This window comes from Rhineura floridana, chromosome 3, assembly GCF_030035675.1.
Source record: "Rhineura floridana isolate rRhiFlo1 chromosome 3, rRhiFlo1.hap2, whole genome shotgun sequence".
NCBI classification, from domain to species: Eukaryota; Metazoa; Chordata; class Lepidosauria; order Squamata; family Rhineuridae; genus Rhineura; species Rhineura floridana.
Window position 1 is genome coordinate 11,210,153 of NC_084482.1, and position 16,248 is coordinate 11,226,400.

The 16,248-nt window shown below is 44.8% G+C and overlaps 1 protein-coding gene across 2 annotated transcripts in view; it reads left to right on the forward strand.

The window, feature by feature from the left end:
- Positions 1–16,248, forward strand: part of SYN1 (synapsin I) — a 113,175-nt gene that overhangs the window by 60,395 nt on the left and 36,532 nt on the right. The gene's annotated exons all lie outside the window — the stretch shown is intronic.

Sequence of the window (16,248 nt, forward strand, 5' to 3'; positions counted from 1 at the left end):
GGAACTCCTTCATGTTATTATGGTACTTTGTACTTGACTGTCTCTTCTCAGTTACATCACTGAAGTTCCCTCTTCTGCTTTGCCAGTTTTCAGTATGTTGATAGCTATGTTCGTGCCAGAGAAATGGACATTCTGAATAAGAGAGATGGCATTTCTTATAATGGATCAACCTGCAGGTCTCAGAAGTGGGCAAGCTTCTGAATTCCACATAACTTTTCTTCAGGTAAAATGAGCATTCAGAAGTCAGAAGACCGCAGTAAGCTTTTATAAAGGAAGGGAGACAACTTTTGGGGCCTCTGAAGGTTCCGTTTGCTTGTTAAAGAGTTCTGTGAAATGCAAAAGCTTGACCCTTCTTTAAACTTGCTAGCTTGCTTCAGTGTAAAACACCATTTCATTAGTTATATGTTTGGCAGCTAAGTTCATTTCCAGACTACACCATGCCATCTCCTCATCTCTCCTGTCTCTCAGTACAACTGCAAAGTCTTCCCCTTGTCAAGCTGGAATGTGTGTGTAACTCTTGTACTCCTCATAGAGCCTCACAAGCTTTTTCAAGTTACTCACATCCTCACTATACATTTAAAGCACACTTGCCCCACTTTAAACAGTTCCTGGAACTGTAGTTTGTTAAGGGTGCTGGGAATTGTAGCTCTTTGAGCGGTCTCCTAACAACACGCAGCAATCTTATCAAATGGCACTTCCCAGGATTCTTTGGGGAAAGCCATGACTGTTTAAAGTGGAACGAGAGCACTTTAAATGTTTGGTGGGAATGTGACCTAAGTATCATATGTTCTTCTCTGGCAAGGGCTTTGAGTGCTCTGGCTATTGTTTAGCAGGGGGTAGGGATCTCCAGGCCTGGAGGCCAAAAGCAGCCCCCCCCCTCTATATTCCTTGGGACTTTCCCCTTGGGATTCTTCCCCAGGCCACACCCCTCACTGGTCCTGCTTGGCACACTCTTCAAGTGCTTTTGCCTGGCTGAAATGTGTCCTTGAGCTGTGACAATGCCTCTTGCTTGCCTGGATGGTGATGTGCGTGTGTAGAAACCTCCGGTTTTTTTGCATGGCTGGGCTCCTTCTGGGGGGAAGGGCGGGATATAAAATAAATAAATAAATAAATAAATCAGCCTATTGTAGAAAGGCAAGAGATGCATCCATTACTCCACCCCCTTTTTGCCCTTGGTACTGCCAGCCCTGGTGTGCAGCCCCTGGAAGGTTCCCCCATGAGGCAATGCAGCCCTGGTTTTGCAGGGTACCTGGGAGGGCTGCAGAGTGATGCTACGGGAACCCCATCTTGAAGGAGTGGTTCACTGCTGCATTAGCTGACCTGATTTCTGACCCACCAGGACAAATGCAGCCATATGTTGCAACCCATCAGGAGGTTGATAAATTTGTTTTTGCTCTGTGTCTGCAACTGTGGAGTAAGTAGTCTGTCAGGCACCCGGCAGGCCACGGTACATAGACTAAAGGGACGGAAGGATCTATCAGTTGCCGTTCTTTCAGTTTCTCATTTTTCCAGTCTTAAATTCAGTTCCTCAAAATCCTCATGAAACTTCCTCAGCGTTTTAGTTCAAGTTTTGTATGCAGTTTTGACTAATGAACACATTTTGTCAAGCAATTTCCACTAATATAATGTATTTTTGGATGTTATTTTTACTAATATAATCATTTTATGCATACTTTCCCCTAATATTTGCATTTTTGTAAACATTATTTGGTTGGAGAACTGCATCACAAAATTCGGATAAGTGCAAATTTTAAGGATGGTGGTGTTTTTATATTGTATAGGAAAGTGCGAAATTTGATATAATTGGTTTTAAATATGAACTGAATCGAGTCTCTCCCCCATCCCTAATAGATACTGGGCTTCTATACTCAGCGTGGAAAATCACAACTGCAGTACATAAAACATTGTGTTTTAAGAATCTTTGTTTGCTTTATACAGGACCCCTCCAAATGTGTGTGTTTGTGTGTATTCTGCAACATGTAATTGATGCATAGTGTGTTAGTGATGGATTTATACTGGACTGTCCATACATCATTCCACTTTATTAGTTTCTGTGATGCTTCCCTGATGATATTGCATTTTGCTGTCTGGAGGGGCACTATTGCACCATAGCACAACAAAAGTGGAACAAAACAAACAAACGGAACATTTGTGGTATGAAAAGTTCTAGGATTTTAGCAGGAAACGTGTGACTGTTGCAAAGCAGTTTGATCGCCTGAAATGTTTGCAAGCGCAAATGGCATTGAAATCGCAATCGTGTATAACTGCTCTGATGACATCATAAACACAAATCATCATGAATGCTCAATAAAAAGGACGTCTGGAGAGGTCTGCCGTTTTAATTGTTTTGTAAGCCACTTTGGGAGCCCTTTTGGAATTGAAAGTGTAGGATACTAAATATTGTAGTAATAATTAGAAAATGGTGATTACATAGCCATCCCTGACCTTGATCTGACCTCAGTGATGGCACAAGACTGTGTGTCCCTACAGCGCAAGTTGTGGCCACTGCATCTCTAATTTCCCCCTGGCACTGAGTTCATGGGCCATGCTGAGCCCCAGCAAAACGTCACAGAGTGGCTCTTACCATTGCACACTGGTTTATGACTCAGAAAATGGGGTTCTGGTTTTTTTCTTCACAGCTGCTCAGGAAGTGCAGCTCAGCAAAGTCACTGAATGGCCTGGGTCATGGAGAAGACATGCTGTTGTGCAGAAGAAAAGTATCGTGAATGTCACTTCATCAGTGTGTGGTGGTTTTTATTCTTCTTGTTTGGTCACGTTTCTGTCTTGACTGTGAAGCTGAGTGCAAGCCTCCAACCTCACCTGCTCTCCAAGGCTGGACTGGAAGATCCAGTTATAGGAAACTAAATCAGCAGGCCTGAACATATGAGCCTGGCAATAGTTTTTTCTTGAGTATGTAAGTCTATATCAAACATAGAGGCTCAGTGCAGATGTAATGCTGTCCAATTTTTCAACCACGGTTAGGAAAGTGGGATCACCCTAATGACTTTGGTGCTGCCCCCCTTCTTCCTCCTCCTCCTCTTCTCCCTTGGGTATCACTACTGTTTTTTCTAACTGTGGTTAGCTCCAATTTGTAAACATGGTTAGAAGTAGGCTTGCAAACTGTGCTTTAAGTTAAGTGTGGTTTGCAAGCCCCAGTGCAAACCACAGTTTGCACCAAAAATGAAGGGGATTGTGGGATTCATCCACAAGAGTTGGGGAGGAGCATGGAAGTCCACAAGGCACTCCTAATATTCTAGCCATGGTTTAGGAGATTGGGCAGTGTTACTTCTGCGCTGGAGCTGAATGTGGGAATCTTCTGCTCAAGGAAGATTAACCATTTCTTTGGAGATGATTACAGCCAAGCCAGGTTTCTGGGGCATCCCCAGTGGCTTCCTATCGTCTTCTTCAGACTCTGTAGCCTACAAGTAGGAACATAACAAAGCCATACTACCCTTTTTTCATATGGTTTGTACCTGGAAGTACAGCAGGTAGGGTCTGTTTATACCCTCAGCAAAATGCAAGAGAGAAACTGTTCTGAACATGTCACAAAGGTCTTGCAGCGATGCAGATCTTTTCTTCCAAGATGTCCTGGTGATCATTATTTGAAGCCTCCACTGAGGGCTGCATAGGCCTTTTTGGTTCTTGTTATCACAAGGACTGGCCTTTACCTCAAATTTGAGGTGTCTCATACCTGAGTTCAGAATTTGATGTACAATTCCATAATACTTATCCAAATATTACATGTATTGACATTCTTTATTCTGAACCCAATATATAGAGCATTTCTTTAATTTTTTTATATGAAAACAAATATTTTGTACACGTCTACCAGGATCCCTTGCGGAAATGCTGAGGATGTTGGCATAAAGCTTAGCAGAGTCACCATTCATTTTCTTAGGAGGAATAACAGGAAATACAGATTGCATCTTCACATCATCCTTGCAAGGTATCGCATGAGGAGACCTCCGTTGTGTTTCTTTGGACACAAAGCCAGAGCTGTGTATGTATGCCATGATCCCTGCGGAAGCATGGCACCATCGAGGCCTTTGATATTGGGAGCAGGTTTCTCTGTCCAGAAAAATCACTGCATGTGACATGTTTCATATTTTGGTTTTTTTAAAAAGCATACTTAAGTCAGTCACTCTTCTTTTGAAGGAGAAGCAGCCATGCAGTGCCCCTATTCAGAATTTTTATTTATTTATTTTATTTATTTCATTTATAGACCGCCCATAGCGAGTGGCTCTCTGGGCGGTGTACAAAAAGATTAAAATACAAAATATCAACAATAAAATCAGACAACAAACAATAAACACAAGCAGCAACTAAATAAAAAATAAAAAATATAAATTATAACATAAACGCTTAAAATGCCTGGGAGCATAGCCAGGTCTTAACCTGGCGCCGAAAAGATAGAAGCGTAGGCGCCAAGCGTACTTCTTCAGGGAGGCTGTTCCACAGTTCGGGGGCCACTACAGAAAAGGCCGTAGATCAAGTAACTGTCCTCCGGGCTTCTCGATGGGTTGGTACCCGGAGGAGGGCCTTAGATGCTGAGCGAAGTGACCGGGTAGGTTCATAGCGGGAGAGGCGTTCCACAAGATATTGATGTCCCACGCCATGTAAGGCTTTATAGGTCAAAACCAGCACCTTGAATCTGGCTCAGAAACAAATAGGTAGCCAGTGCAAACGGGCCAGAACAGGTGTTATATGAGCTGACCAGCTGGTCCTCGTCAGCAGTCTGGCTGCTGCGTTTTGCACTAGCTGAAGCTTCCAAACTGTCTTCAAGGGCAGCCCTACGTAGAGCGCATTACAGTAATCCAGCCTAGAAGTTACCAGAGCATGAACAACTGAGGTGAGGTCATCCCTGTCCAGATAGGGGCGTAGCTGGGCTACCAACCGAAGGAGGTGGAACGCATTCCTTGCCACCGAGGCCACTTGCGCCTCAAGAGACAAGGAAGGATCGAAAAGAACTCCCAGACTACGAACCTGTTCCTTCAAGGGGAGTGTGACCCCATCTAGAACAGGGTGAACATCCACCATCTGGGCAGATGTGTTCTTGGTTTGGATTGGGGCCCTTCTTTGTTTGTTTGTTTGGTTTGGTTATAAATCTTCCTCTGCTCCCAGTTGATATTTGCCCTCAGAATGGTTTTGGATTATATAAAAAGTGATGGTGGAGTCAACTTGTGTTTTTGCTTTTGGCTGCTCTTTCCTAGAGGTGTCATCAGCCACATTGGCCTGGTAGGGCCCCTGGGCATTAGAAGTATGTGGCTGTCCTCAGAAGCTGACGTTCCCCTATCTCAGTTACCCATGATCATGGGGAATTCCTCTTGGACCCCTTGCTGCTGCTCCCTTCTTCTTTACCCTTATTGCTGGCCACAGCTAAAACCGCATTTTCAGTGTGAGGCCTGCTCTGGTGAGGGAGTCATAGGAAATCCTTCTTCTACAGGCCAGATGGTCTCTGTCCGTGGGATAGGCTTGATCCAGATGCAAATTGCTGCCCTTTTTTTGCAAGTCTACACTGCCTCAGCTTTTTTGGGTGGAGAAGTGAGGGGAGGAGGGAAAGAATAGCAGTGGGTTGAAACTGAAGACTCTCAGCAAAGCTTACCTTGCTAGTTGGAATAAGATGACCTGCTGTTTACTGATTTTTCTTCCTCCAAATATGCGTTTCTGAGGCCTTGGTAAAAGGAATAGGAATTTAAGGAAATGGGAGAATTCAAAGCTGAATCTAGATAGATTTGGCTCCTTAGACCCCTGCTGGTGTTCACACAGCTCAGAAGACCCTGTGGTACCCATGGCCTTCCTTCTTCTGTAAGGGATCTCCTGCCCTCCATCTTAGAACGACCTCTTAATGAATGGAATATGTGGAGAACACAGTCTAAGGTGCACTCTATACTTTGAACTTGTGGTGGTTCCAATTGACTGAGCTGGTGTGATGGCACAAAAAGTTCACAAATATCTCAGCTGCTCAAGGAACAAAGCAAACAGATTGTTTGCAGTCTAGGTGTGTGAGGGAAAGGAAATCTGTCAGCTTGGCTGGGATTCAAACTAATCCGCCAGTTCCTTGGCTGCAGGTTTCTAGTCACAAATTGTCCAGCAACTCTGCGGGGTCTAATGTGCCAGAGCAGACTGGGTTAGGAAAAAGAACTACCTGTGTCCTATTTTTATCCTATGTGGCTACTGGGTTTAAAGAGAGAAAGGTCAGGAGGAAAGCTGAGGTTGAGGGAAGGGATGAGTGAAAAGGGAAAGATGAGGTTTTCCATTCATCATTGGCAGGAAATTAGGCAGAGCTTTTTGTTTATGTTTGATTTGAAGTGTTTAAGAATGAGTAAAAGTTTTGGGAAAATGAGATAGGAAGGGAAGGCCCCTGGTAATGTAGAGCTCAGTTAATCATCGGTTCCCTCCTACTTCCTCCTTCTCCATCTCTCCAGGGCTTCCCTCTGCTGCTGTAGTATGCCTGCATCTCTCGCGTGCAAAACCTTTCAGGGCATCAGGAGTCAGGGAGAAGCTGTGACATAAGGGAAATGGATCGGGAACCAAAAGGTGACAGGGAGGGGAAAATGGGCCCACACTCGGACTGCCCTGGTTTTGAAAATGTTTTAGCATTCCATGCTTCTGTTTTATCCCTTTTTGAAACATTGACTGGGGTGTTCATAAACTATACTGCTTTATGTTTTTTAAATGTTTTAATTTCATTATTATCTGAGTCATCTTAGAATCATAGAATAGTAGAGTTGGAAGGGGCCTATAAGGCCATCAAGTCCAACCCCCTGCTCAATGCAGGAATCCAAATCAAAGCATTCCCGACAGGTGGCTGTCCAACTGCCTCTTGAGTGCCTCCAGTGTCAGAGAGCCCACCACCTCCCTAGGTCATTGGTTCCATTGTGGTATGGCTCTAACAGTTAGAAAGTTATTCCTGATGTCCAGTCGAAATCCTGCAACTTGAGCCCATTATTCCGTGTCCTGCACTCTGGGATGACCGAGAAGAGGTCTCGGCCCTCCTCTATGTGACAACCTTCATGTACTTGAAGAGTGCTATCATATCTCCCCTCAGACTTCTCTTCTCCAGGCTAAACATGCCCAGTTCCGGCCTCCAAGAGGTCTTCTGTATCTTTAAAAGTTGTGCAGGGGGAAGGGAGAATTCCACCTTGTGGTTTTTCCCTTTACAGTGTTGCAAGAACACCTGCACTTGGCTGACTTTCTCTTCTCCTAAAGATACAGGACCAGTGTCAGGCCCTGAACCTGGCAACCCTAGTCATGAGTGACCAACAGGCCTTTTGGGTGCCAGTCCAGTGAGTTGTCCCTTGCCACGTCCCATCATGTTATGCTTTGTTTCCATACATATAATGGGTTTTACTGTACGGTTGTGTAGTTTTTGCTTATTGTAAACCACTTAAATGTTTTAAAATTAAATAGCAATATACAAATATTTTTATAAATAAATACATATAATGTGTGGTGTAGTGATTAGAGTGTTTGCTCCCCCCCCCCATGAAGCTTGCTGGATGACCTTGGGCCAGTCACTGCCTCTCAGCCTAATCTTCCCTACAGGATTGTGAAGATAAAAATGGGGAGGGGGATGATTGTGTATGAGCTCTTTGGAGGAAAGGTGAGGTATACTACTACTACTACTACTACTGAGAGCCAGTGTGGTGAAGTGGTTAGAGTGTCAGACTGGGACCTGAAAGACCAGGCTTCAAATCCCCATTTGACCATGAAGCACACTGGGTGATCTTGGGCAAATCATTGCTTCTCAGCCTAACCTACCTCACAGGATTGTTATGCGGATAAAATTGTGAGGGAGAGAACCATGCTTTGATATCATCCTGAGCTCCTTGGAAGAAAGATGAGATATAAGTGTAATAAAATTGATTGGTTGGTTGGTTGGTTGATTCATTGATTAATTAATAATGCATAGCAGCATGAGAAGAGCCCTGCTGGGTCAGACCAGCTTCGTCCTTCTCACAGTGGCCCACCAGATGCTTTGGAGAAGCCCCAAAGCAGGACATGAAAGCAAAAAGCCCTTACTCTGCTGTTTTTCCTTCAGAGATTAGTATTCAATGATACACTGCATTGATTCTGGAGGCTGGCCATAGCCATCATGACTAGTAGCCTTTTGTAAGACTGAGCCTACCCCATGAGTTGTCTCATCCCCCTTGAAAGCCATCTAAGCTTGTGGGCATTTCCACATTATTGGGGCAGCATATCCCATAAGCTAATGATGAATTGTGTGAACTGCTTTCTTTTGCTTCTTCTGAATCTGCTGCCGAGCCAGTTTTTTTTTTTGGGGGGGGGGTGAACCCAAATTTTAGTATTGCAGGAGGGGGAGCTTATTGCTTTTATCTGTTTACTTCACACATCATCTTCATTATATCCCCCCTCCCCAGTCCTTTCTGCCTGAAACTGAAAAGCCCTAAGCTCTTCAGCATACAGAATATTCTCCAGCCCCATGGATTCTGTTGTTTGCCCTCTCCTGAACATTTTACCACTCTATGATGTCCTTTCTGAAGCAGGACAGGCAGTATAGCAAGCAATATTCAAAATGGATCTGCCCCATGGATCTGTATAAAGGCATTGTGATGCTGCCCATTTTATTTTCAGTCTGTGAATGTTATGAGTGTACATTTTGGTGAATCCAAAAGCTTTGTACTCCCCTGCATGGATGCTTTCGCTAACGCAGTCCTGCAAGGTCACACAGACCCAGTGCATTGCAGGTGGTGCAAGTGATGACCTTGCATCATTGCAGCACTCTGTCCTGCCTCGTTGGGCAGCAGTCTAGAGAACTATGCAGTTATCCCAGTGGGGCTAATACCAACCCTACTACACAGCTTCTTGCTTTAAAAAATTTAGGGAGCTTCAAAACCAGCTTGTGATATGCCGTGTGTATGCTTGTGTGCATGTGTGTCTGCTGTTCAAAGGGGAAGTCATGTATCTCACTGAGCATGCTCAAGCCCTTGACCAAAGTTTCTCTCTGGAGTTTGCAGTGTCTCATAGGATCCTGCCACATGGCCTCTGCCTGATCCAGGACCCTGACCACATATCAGCCTAAATATAGCACCCTTCCTTTCCAGTTCAGATACTCACTAGGTTGTATTGTAAGGCTCTGTTTATTATATTTTCAGTCTGCCTTACAAATGATGCGCTTGGGGAGGTTGGGGAAGGGGCAGTTATCCCCTCCTCACCTCCATCTTGCAGACCATATGTGATGTTTGTCATTGTTAACAACAAAATGTTCTTGGGGCAGTTCCAGACTATTGCTGTTTTCAGGTGAGATTCAGTCACATCCTTGCAAATTCAGGATGCGCAATTATAGTTGCTTAGGAGGTCTGGTGCAATAAACCCACTTCCCCCAAAGATCGGATTTTTGAGATAAGGAAAGTGACAGGAGAATACACTGTAATGTGTGGGATAACGCTTGCTTGTCTTAACGTCGTCTAACCTCCCTGCAAACAAATCAGAGTGAATACTTATTAAATAGCCAATGTCGGCTGATCTCCCTGTAGGATGAAGGCTCAGTAAGCAGGTCATTTGAAATGCCCTTAAAATATACTAGGTTTTGGGGTTTCTTTTGCAATTTAAATCCCATTTTGAACCATGCTGTGAATCATACCCCCTCCCCTACTGAAATCTCTGTGCTTCCCCCTGCACCTGTGTGCCCATATTCTCCATGAACTGGAGTTTGCAGTTGATGTTTTCAAGCAGTCACTGACAACACGTTGAAAAAACTGTGTGTGTGTAATGACAATATAAGAGCAGTTTTGGCTCAGCCCGAGTTAATGCTCCATTCCCATGGGGCAACCTGACCTGGATTTGAGGAGCTCACCTGGCAGAGGATTCACGTATGGAAGATCCTGCCTCAGGGTCAGTAATATTTCCAACTCTGATAGGGCCTTGAGAATTTAGGATGAGGCCAAAAACGTGCAGGCCGTACTTGGCAGGAAGTGGAACTGTGTGGAGTAACAGGCAGAGCTGGGAGCACCTCGAGTCTTGAACAGTCTAGAGGTGACCTTGGGCAAGTCACTTTCAACATCACTTTCTCCCATCTGTGCTTGTAATAGGAACAGACTGCCTCATGGGCTTATTTATTTATTTTGGCATATTTATAGCCTGCCTACTAACCAAATTTCTCATGGCGGCTAATAATGTATTTAAAATACAATAAAATGGACAATAGTTACTAGGGTGGAGCAAAGGTTTGTATAAGGACTCCTCCAGACCTGTTATGGAGCATTCATCTTGGTTTGCTTACACAAAGCTTACCCGCAGATTAGACCATGCCTGGCATTTAATAAGCATTTGTTTTGTCTGATTTGTTTGTGAGGAGGTAATATGACAATGAGCATTCCTCTTGAATTCATCCTGATTTGCTTGTCCAGTGGTTCTGCGTCTTCTCATTAGTCATTCATTCATTCCACACTTTTCAGTGCATTTCCTCATCACTTCTCTACCCATTAAAAGGCCTTTTTTTTTTTAAGCAAATTTGTTGTGTCAGGGTGATAAAACACTTTTATCCACTGGAAACCTAACTTTCCGATATGCCCTTGAATCCCTCTCTAAAATATTGACAGCTCGAAGGTGACCTGCTGTCGAAGCAGCTAGGGGTTAGCTCCTCCCAGGCTAGGCCTTCCTTACTGGGCTGCTTATGACGCTCACAGCTTCTGGCTGTGGTGGCAGATGTAAGAGGTGCTGAGGGAGCAAAGGGTTAGAAGCCTCCCTCCCCCCCATCCTCAGATGTTCCAACTGCCACTCTTTAATGTGGGGCAATCTGGGAACTGACTCTGATAGCCACAGTGCAGGAGACATCAGAAAAGTCTTCTGTGGTGATCTGGTTGTAGGGCCAGCCCAAGACTTTGGCACCTGATGATGAACATAACCAAACAGCGCCTGTCCACACACACAACAAAACACACAGAGAATTCAACAGCTGATAAAATGGCACCACTGAAGATCTGCTTAACGGGTGCAGTGTCCTTGGCTGGTTGTGCGCATCCAGTGCTGCATGCAGGACTTGGCATGCTTTTTCAGTGATGGACCAAAAGCCAAATTGTGGCTTGGCACTGGATGGGGATGACTGTCTCATTAAAAGAAGGGGAAAGAGGTATATATACAACTGCCTTTGAAACACCCAGAGACAAATTCTTGGGACCCAGAGGCCTCAAGTGCACCTATGGATCTAACATGGAGGCTTTTAAAAATGCAAACTGGATCAGCTGGGGGGGGGTGAGATGGGAAGTAACAGGATCAGAGCATCCCTGGAGTGGGAATTTAGCTCTTTCCTTATCTGCTGCAATCCTGAAGAAAAAACCTCTGTTTGTTTTTGGGGAGAATTTCCTTCTAATGCAAACAACACATTTGGAGAAAGGAGGTTCCTCAGGACCACTGCAGGGGCCATGACAGGATGGGGAAGGGTTAAATTCCCTCTCCAGGCCTGCTCTGATCCCATTATATATTTGCTCCAGGTGATGCAATTTGCATTTTTAAAAAATCCAACTTTTTAATAAAGCAACCTACACATGTAAATGCAAAGGCACATTTAAGGCACATTTAATGTTAAGTGTGGTTTGGCTCTGAATTGTAAGTTGTTTCCACTCAGAGCATGTCTGGACTTATTGAACGTGGTTGAATCAAATAATTATTTCTTGTACCCATTTGAATCTTTTGCTGTAATACTGCTAGAATATGGAGAATGCTGGAGAAATTGAGCATGCATACTATGCACACCACTTTAAAGGAAGGACAGACAGGCACAACTTTTTCCCTGACCCTTCTGTCCCAGTTCAGTTTGTGTTTGGGCAAGGAAATAGGGTTGTATGGCTGTGTTGTCTGCTGGTGATGCTGGGGAGTGTTGGGACAACAACCCCCCTATCAGCCTGCAGCTAATTTGAGCTGCTCGTTATTTCCTTTGTCTTGAAGTTGTGGTCCCACCTCGCCCTGATATAGAGACTTTCTCTAGGACAGTGGACCCCACATTTTTTTCCCCTGTGGACCACTTGAAAATTGCTGAGAGCCTTGGAAAACCACTTGATGATTTTTCTGCTTGTTGTAGCAATAGTAATGTGCCGGCCTGGGTGCTGTATGATTTTTAATTGTATTTTTACAGACACGTCTCAGACTACCTGAATGAAGCTCGCAGACTACTGGTGGTCTTCTGTATCTTTAAAAGTTGTGCAGAAAGGAGGGAGAACCACCTTGTGGTTTTTCCCATTACAGGGTTGCAAGAACACCTGCACTTGGCTGACTTTCTCTTCTCCTAAAGATACAGGACCAGTCTCAGGGATTGAACCTGGCAACCCTAGACATGAGTGATAGTAAAATAGTAATGGTAGCATCAGTAACAGCAGCATCAGCAGCAAAATAGTAGTAATACTAGCTATAATAAAAGGCAGCAGAGGCAATAATAAAAATGTGGTAGCAGGTGTAGTAAAAGAACAGAAGTAACAGCAGCAGCGACAACAGCAGGAGTAGTGGTAAAATAGCAACAGTAGCAGTTGTAGTACTACTATCATAATAAAAAGGTATAGTGAACTACTACCACTATACTACTACTGCTACTACAGATTTACTGTATCGTTTTGTTATTTTAGTGCTACAACGACTGCTATTACTTCTAATCCTATTTAATAATTGTTATACAAAGTTGCACCTCAGTACTGGATGAGCCATCGCTGTGTGATACATTCTTGTGTGGGTGTTCTAAGCTGCTCCACCCTAGAGCTGGCTGCATGTTTTGCTCCGGGCAAGGTATTGGCCTGCAGTTGTTTGTCGACTGTGTCATTTCCGATACCGCTCTATGCCTTTCGGTGGGAAGTGAGGTTTTCCTGTATGTAGCTGGGCTCTTCCAAAAACAGTGGGCTCACACTCTAACGAGAAAACCTTGCTTTGTCCTTAAGGATCTCCTTAATCAATCCATAACCCCTTTCCAAGAAGTTGTAAAATCCAAGCCTGGCCTGGTCTCTGGTTGAAACAGTGGATCACAAAACTCATATATATGACTCAGAGGAATGATGATGTATACAACATACACGCACCCAGTGAATGCCGTTTTGGATTGTGTTGGGTGTGGTGATGTATTGACGTTAAAGGGAAGTGAAGAGCTTTTTTGCTGCAAGTGTTATTTGACATATAGGGCCTGCTTTTGACATGCTTTGTTTTGGAAAAATTGCTGCATTGCAGCAGCTCTTACATTGCCAGTGTAGTAGAAAAAGTGGATGTACGTAAGCTGTGTGTGAACGATCAGATTTCATTGTGACCAGTAAGTGAGACAAGCCACCCAGAGAAGGCCAAAAACTCAGATTCTGCAGCTGCTATTTTGACCAAGGGTGGAAGAAATGATTTCCTAGCCCCTATCTGTCTCTCTGTCTGATGTGATCCAGTCCCAGAAAATGATTGATGCCACCAATAGTATAGACTTGATTCCACTGAACGTATAAACTGGTCCTCTGTGCCTTTTGACATAGCGGTATCACTCAGAATCTGCACAAAAATGTCTGTTCTGCTATCCTGGACTGTGGAGAGATCCCAGCAGATGTGACTGTGAAGGCAACCATTATTTTTCTCTTAAGCCTATGCCTATCCTTTGAATGGCTCTGTCAGTGCAATGGCTTATAGGGTCACACAGTTAACCTCTGCCTGTACATTTGCAGACATTTCTCTGTGACTAAGGAGAACTAGAAACCTGATTGAAAAATAAATGTCAGAACGCAATAAGTTTCTCAATTTTTGCTGATCTGTGCACTAGATTCAGCTCTGATTTTGATGCTTCACCATGTGTCGGTTTAAGGCTCCAATCTTGCTTGTGCTTAAATGGGAGTAATTTCCCACTGAACTTACTAGGATGTCCTTCTGAGTAAGCGTGCCAAGTCTCATGCTGTAAGTTCAATCAGTACATTATGGTGGTGGGAACCAAGGTTAGCTCTGTGAGTAGAAAGTTGGTTCATGTGGGGCAGTATCGTCTACTCTGGTGGCCTTTCAGGCAGAGGATGTTTTGCCAAATATTTGTGTCTCCAAGCATGCTTTTTACTGTGCATTTATGATCATTGTGCTCATGATGCTATCGGGGCAGTCACATATGATCCTGCTTTCAATAATGCTTGTTTGTGCTTGCAAACATTTTGGGGTGGTCACACTGCTTCACTTCCAATTCTTTCCCACAAGAGGCAGTGATGGCTGCTGACTGGGATAGCTCTCAGTTCATGGAGGGTAAGGCTATCAGTGACTACTAACCCTGCTGGCTATGTACTACCTCCACTGTCGGAGGCAGTATGCTTCTGAATACCACAGGAAGGGAGAGAGCTCTTGCGCCCTGTCCTGCTTGCAGGCTTCTCACGCACATTTGGCTAGCCACTGTGAGAACAGGATGCTTGACTAGATGGGCCATTGGCCTGATCCAGCAGGGCATTTATTGATTTATTGCATTTATCATCCCACTTTTTCTCCAAGGAGCTCAAGGTGACATACAAACATGGTCCTCCCCCTTCTCATTTTATCCTTGCAGCAACCATGTGAGGTAGGTTAGGCTGAGAGGCAGTGACTGGCCTAAGGTCACCCAGCAAGCTTCATGGCTGAGTGTGGATTCAAACCCTGGTCTCCCTGGTCCTAGTCCAACACTCTAACCATTATGTTGATCTATATGGATTGTTTTTATTCTTGTTGTTCGTCGCCTAGAGTGTCCCTAACCCGGACAGATAGGCGGCTGAAAAATAAAATGTATTATTATTATTATTATTATTACACCACACTGGCTGTTATCAGCTCTTATCTTATGTTCTTATTAGTACATATTCCATAGCTTCCTGCTGAATTTCCATAACTTTTTGTACCACATTTATTTTTGTTCCACTTTTGTTGTGCTTTAGCCCCTCCGGACAGCAATCATATGGTCGCATTGGGGGAGCATCACAGAACAAACGTCAGCTGAATAAATCCACCACTAATGCACTTGTGCCAAGAACATACTACAGAATGCACCTGCAATAAAACACCAGTCTGGAGGGGTCTTGAATCAGAGACCTTTTGCATGCAAAGCATGCTGTTCGAATCCTGAGCTGCCCCTCCCCTCATGCAAACTTTGTTGAGAACCCCATGGGGTGGGGGTGGTGATGGAGTTAAAAAGAAGGATACAAATTATAAATACATAAAAGAAGCAGTTGGTCACAGTGTGGGGCTGGTGTGTGTGTGTATATGCTTGTATGTGCACGACTCCTCCTGGGTTCTATTCTTGCCTTCTGCGTGGGCTAGACCTGGTTGGGTCCGAAACCAGGAATCCTAGGTCCTAATCTTGGCTCTGGGTGGGCAGTGAGGTTACAGTGAAGAAGAAAGCAGATGTGGCTATTTGGAGCACTGCTGAGTGTCAGACGAACCCACTGCACTCTGGTGTGGGGTGCGGAGCAGCTGCCTTGGGGACAGAGTGAAACAGCCTCTCTCTCTCTCTCTCTCTCTCTCTCTCTCTCTCTCTCTCTCTCTCTGTATTTGTATTTGTATGGGGGGGACTCACTTTCCCTGAATGCTCCATTGTTCCTGGAACTGTTGCCCAGGATAGAGAGAGAGAGGGGCTGGATAGCCAAGGCTTTGGAGAAATGGGAAAACCAGGCTGGGCTAAGAGCCAGGCCTTAGTTGGAAACAGATGCCTCTCACCCCTCTCAGAGAGAGAGAGAGAGAGGCCGAGAGCCTGCCTGTGGTATCCTCTGTGTGTGTGTGTGCATTTGAGGTGGGGTGGGGAGAACTGCAACAGAGATGCTGAGAGGAGGAAGTTGGGGGCTGGGATTCAGAGATGGGGTGATGCACTCGAGATGGCGTCAATCAATTTGGGAAGGAGGGAATTGCTGGAGCTGGGGATGCCAAATATGGGATAATGGTGGAGGGGAGAGATTATGGGATAATCAGCAGGGCTTTTGTGTGTTTGTATATTTGTGTGGGCTCCTCTCTGATCTGACTGCTTTGGTCAGGGTGATGGGCTGCTGTGACGCAGCAACTAAAGCTTTGTCATTAAGATTTATTCCCCCTCCATTCTCTGGAATCCTGGCTGCCCTGGCTGTGAACCTTCTGTCTGGAAGGCTGCCCATCATTTCCCCCTCATTCCTTCCCCAGCAGCCGCCAGTTCTGTGTGCAGAAGCCAGCAGAACAACTGACTGGCACAGAGCAACACCATCCTTGTATATGGCAGAAGGAGGAATTATGCAGGGCTCTTTTCCCAATAGTTGGCTCCTTTTGCCACTCCTGTGCCTACTAGGCGTCTCCAGACATTCCTCTGAGCCT